We start from the raw sequence: 6,000 nt of genomic DNA on the forward strand, positions 1-6,000 counted from the left end.
AGCAGAAATAACTTCCCACCTTAGCCGTGCGTAGCTACCTGTTTGTTAACACATTCCCCCCAACCCCTGGTGCACCAACCATCAACAACAACTGTTTGGCGGCCACCACATCACGGGGTGAAGCGGCCTAATATCCACTACAAAAATTATCTGTTAAGTGCATCAATTCAAGCAGTAAGGGATCTTCTCAATACTTGAATAATTATTTGTAGTACACTGGGAGAAATTTTGCATAGAATTTATTCTTCAAATCAAAAGACTTAAGCTACAAACTTGAATTTAAAATAACGACTAGAATTAGTTTAAATGTCTCTCTCTCTCTCTCTTCAAGAAAAAGAACTGCAGAGTATGGAATTGTCTTCCTTGATTGGAGTGTATGCACTTGGGACAGTTGACGATTCTTTTGGCCTTCTTCTCTTTTCCCAACTACCATGCATGCGAGCATAACAAACCAAAGGTCATGAGTCCGATACTCCAACATCACTATTTCAACGATGGCTAAACTCCTCAGTAAAATTCTAGCAAAATTTTTCGAGTATCTCGGTATCGGAAAAAACAATTTTCGAATGGGACGGGTTGCCTGTACGTTGTAGTCGTTTTTCTAATAACGATCATTATAATTTTTTCTAAGTGTTTCCCGCTTCTTATTTGATTGATGGGTGGCCAAAGGCATCAACGCCCGGCCCACCACACTCTTAGTTGGTGGCTAGATATTCAAATGAATAACACAAAAAAAAAAAATAATAGACTGAAAATGACCGAAAATTCATACATAAAATTTTAACTACTGCCGTCTGGCAGCATTATATTAAATTTGTTGTTTTTGTTGTTTCTCGTAGCAGTTCTCTTGCAAAGAGGGTCGGTCGGTCGATCTTATTACGTTTCGTTTTTACGACTGACTATTGTGGTTTTTAGCTTTTTTTTAGTACTACATCAAGACCGAGATCACACACCATCATGGCAAGATAGAAGTCCATTTAGTGAAGAAGATGACTGAGATAAGCTGTAGAGTAGAGTGCGTTTTTATTCGTCTGTAATGTGATCTGGACAATACTGGAAAAAATAAACAAACCATGACGACTCATTCTAGTAGTTAATGGGTGTATGGATGGCATAGCCAAAGGGGAGTTACTTCATTTGACGACCGGTAGTAGTAGTGGCAGCAGCATTAGAAGATGATTATAGAGCTTACGATGATGATGGCAGTGACGACTATAATAGCGTAGCACACTATTCCCTTGCCTTAATGTGTGATGCGATCTTATAAATGATGGTTACAGGTGTAGAAATATTGGAGAATACATTAAACCGAAGAAAAGAGTGCAAATATTAGGGAGATGATATCACTGATGGTTTTTTTTAGTTTGTGAATTAGTAAAAGGGTTACTTATAACAGGTCATATGAAGAGATCTTCTTCTTGGTCTTTATAAAAAGTAACATGAGTCTGCATAAAATGACTATTGGAATACTTATTTCCAACTATAATACTGTGCAACAAAATTGAGCTTAAGGTCTGAGACGGAAATTTACTTTTTATGTGCCGCCAATACATCAGGTTCTGAGCTTTTTAACAAGAAAGGCGTTTACTTCGAACATTCAAAATAATGGACAAATATTCCCCATGGTCATATACAAAATATTGGGTCGTTAATAACTTTATCCTCGCTCATATTACGATGCGTACGATATCTCTCGAAGGGAGTAATCGATTCGGTCTAAACGTTGCACATCGCAATATTTCTACCAGACATAGATTAAACCTATTTTGGATTATATCGGTCCACTCCTTCAAATATCGTAAAATTACTTCCAAACTATCGAAAGGAGTGACTCTCAAAATAAAATCCATTTCCAAAATGGACTATGTCGCTTCATTTCTATAGGCACCGTCTCCGCAAAAGTTTAGCATTTCTGGGCTTTAATCTTAATTAAATTTATTAGTAAAACGTCTGCGTTTATTCGGAATATCTCAACAGTTTCGACATTTTTATCGGCAAGTTGGTTTGTCCAAAAAGACCGCAACATTCTAAAAACTCCCTGAGTACCCCTTTTTTGGGGAAAATATTTTTGTTGTGTGGCCGGTATTCGATCTGTTCATAGTCGCAAATTCACACTAGCTGAAGGAGAGCACATATCTGTCGGAGAAGGCGACTGATACTTTTTTTACTTATTTTTCAGATATCAAAATTCAAGATATTTTTGTTCGTTTCCAGCCTTTGATTGTTGATTAATTTGCTTATTATTAGCGAATAATTATGTGTGGTTCAACAAAAATCGGTTTTTTTTTTTTGAGAATTTTGCCAGTTCATTTCTATATACTCAGCATTTATGCTATGTATATACACTTTCATACGGGCAAAATATGCCTCATCGACAAAATGGCTTTAGACCCCAAGTATGTTTTGGACGAAATACGTTTCAGACAATTTGGAGTAAATTTAGCTATGTATGTACGTCCGTCTGTCTTGCTGGCTCAGAGCGCACGATAACTTGGAAACGGATGAACCGATTTGGTTGAAAATTTGGCTTTCGTAATATTTTGTCCAAACATTTATTTTCAATATTTACTCTATCGGTCCACTCCTTAGGGTACCACCTCCCACACAAATTTCGGATAATCATCTATGAATTTTCTATAGAAAAAATTCAACGATCATCTATGACTTTTCTATAAAAAAAAATTCATCGATTATCGATGAACTTTCGATAGAAAAAAATTCATCGATGAACTAACGATAGAAAAAAAATTCATCGAACATCGATGACTTTTCGATAGAAAAAAATTCATCGATCATCGATGACTTTTCGATAGAAAAAAATTCATCGATTATCGGTGAACTTTCAATAGAAAAAAATTCGTTAATCATCGATGAACTTTCGATAGAAAAAAATTCATCGATTATCGATGAACTTACGATAGAAAAAAAAATCATCGATTATCGATGAACTTTCAATAGAAAAAAATTCAACGATTATCGATAAATTTTCGATAGAAAAAAAAATCAACGATCATCAATGACTTTTCGATTGAAAAAAATTCATCGATGATCGATGACTTTTCGATAGAAAAAAATCATCGATTATCGATGAATTTGCTATAGAAAAAAAATTGATCGATCATCGATGAATTTTCGATAAAAATTTTTTTTTTTCGATAGAAAAAAATTCATCGATCATAGAATAAAATTCATCGATCATCGATGACTTTTCTATAGAAAAAAATTGATCGATCATCGATGAATTTTCGAAAAAAAACATCGATCATCGATGAATTTTCGATAGAAAAAAATTCATCGATTATCGATGAACTTACGATAGAAAAAAAAATCATCGATTATCGATGAACTTACGATAGAAAAAAATCATCTATTATCGATGAACTTTCAATAGAAAAAAATTCATTGATCATCGATGAACTTTCGATAGAAAAAAATTCATCGATTATCGATGAACTTACGATAGAAAAAAATCATCGACTATCGATGAACTTTCAATAGAAAAAAATTCATCGATTATCGATAAATTTTCGATAGAAAAAAATTCATTGATTATCGATGAACTTTCGATAGAAAAAAATTCATCGATCATCGATGAACTTATGATAGAAAAACAAGTAAGAAAAGAGTTAAGTACGGTCGGGCCGAACTTTTATACCCTCCACCACAAATTTCAGCCATTTCGGTGGATTAATGTGTCCACAACCTTCAAAATACCGAAATTCGGAAGGTACCGTTCTATGGGGGCTATATGATGGCGTGGACCTGTATAAACATTTTATGGTAGTAATGTTTCTTAGCCTCTGGAAATACAAAATACAAAGTTACAACCGATTCTTTGGTCAAATGGGTCTAATACATTCAAAATATATTAAGGGCTAAGGGCTATACCAAAACGTGGACCTATATAACCCAACTTTGGTAGGAATGTTTTCTGGCCTCTAAAAACACAAAATACCAAATTACAACCAATTCTGTGGTCAAATGGGTCTAATACATTCAAAATATATTAAAATGACGCGTACTTTATATGGGGCCTTATATGGGGGCTATACCAAAACGTGGACCTATATAACCCAACTTTGGTAGGAATATTTTTTGGCCTCTGGAGACACAAAGTACCAAACTACAACCAATTCGGTGGTAAAATGGGCCAAATATTTTCAAAATTCCTTAAAACGACGACGCGTCACGCGTTATTTTGTATGGGGGCTATACGAAAGCGTGGACCTACATAGCCCGCTTTCAATACCAAAAGTCCTACGTAAATATAACATATTTTCCCAAAATTTCATCAACCTACGTCAATCCGTTCGGACGCTAGAGTGATTTCCACAGACGGACAGACGGACGGACATGGCTATATCGATGTAGAATTGCACGCTGATCAAGAATATATAGTTTATGGGGTCTACAATGATTATTTCGAGTAGTTACAAACGTAGTGACAAACTTAATATACCCCCATCCTATGGTGGAGGGTATAAAAATTCAACGATCATCAATGACTTTTCGATTGAAAAAAATTCATCGATCATAGATGACTTTTCTATAGAAAACAAGTAAGAAAAGCGTTAAGTTCGGTCGGGCCGAACATTTTATACCCTCCACCACAAATTTCAGCCATTTCGGTGGTTTAATGTGGCCACAACCTTCAATTTCCAAAATTCGGAAGGTACCGTTCTATGGGGGCTATATGATGGCTTGGACCTACACCTACAAATTTCTGGGGGAAAGTTTTATACGCCTAAAGAAGACTAAATACCAAATTTCAGCCATCTCGGTGTGATAATGAGGCTAAAACCTTCAAAATATCGAAAATCGGGAGATATCGTATTATGGGGGCTATATCAACACGTGGGCCTATATAAACATTTTATGGTAGAACTATTTCTTAGCCTCTGGAAACACAAAATACAAAGTTACAACCGATTCTTTGGTCAACTGGGTCTAATACATTCAAAATATATTAAAATGACGCGTACTTTATAAGGGGCCTTATGTGGGGGCTATACCAAAACGTAAACCTATATAACCCAACTTTGGTAGGAATGTTTTCTGGCCTCTGAAAACACAAAATACCAAATTACAACCAATTCTGTGGTCAAATGGGTCTAATACATTCAAAATATATTAAAATGACGCGTACTTTATATGGGTCCTTATATGGGGGCTATACCAAAACGTGGACCTATATAACCCAACTTTGGTAGGATTATTTTTTGGCCTCTGAAGACACAAAGTACCAAATTACAACCAATGCGGTGGTAAAATGGGCCAAATCTCTTAAAAATTCCTTAAAACGACGACGCGTCACGCGTCATTTTGTATGGGGGCTTTACGAAAGCGTGGACCTACATAGCCCGCTTTCAATACCAAAAGTCCTACGTAAATATAACATATTTTCCCAAAATTTCATCCACCTACGTCAATCCGTTCGGACGCTAGAGTGATATCCACAGACGGACAGACGGACAGACAGACGGACGGACATGGCTATATCGATGTAGAATTGCACGCTGATCAAGAATATATATACTTTGTGGGGTGTACAATGGTTATTTCGAGTAGTTACAAACCTAGTGACAAACTTAATATACCCCCATCCTATGGTGGAGGGTATAAAAATTCATCGATCATCGATGACTTTTCTATAGAAAAAAATTGATCGATCATCGATGAATTTTCGATAAAACAAAATTCATCGATCATAGAATAAAATTCATCGATCATCGATGACTTTTCTATAGAAAAAAATTCATCGATAATCGATGACTTTTCTATAGAAAAAAAATTCAACGATAATCGATGACTTTTCTATAGAAAAAAATTCATCGATCATTGATGACTTTTCGATAGAAAAAAATTCATCGATCATTGATGACTTTTCGATAGAAAAAAATTCATCGATTATCAATGAACTTTCGATAGAAAAAAATTCATCGATTATCAATGAACTTTCGATAGAAAAAAATTCATCGATCCTCGATGACTTTTCTATAG

Source organism: Musca autumnalis, unplaced genomic scaffold (assembly GCF_047663935.1).
Source record: "Musca autumnalis isolate F117 unplaced genomic scaffold, ASM4766393v1 scaffold_5, whole genome shotgun sequence".
NCBI lineage: Eukaryota > Metazoa > Arthropoda > Insecta > Diptera > Muscidae > Musca > Musca autumnalis.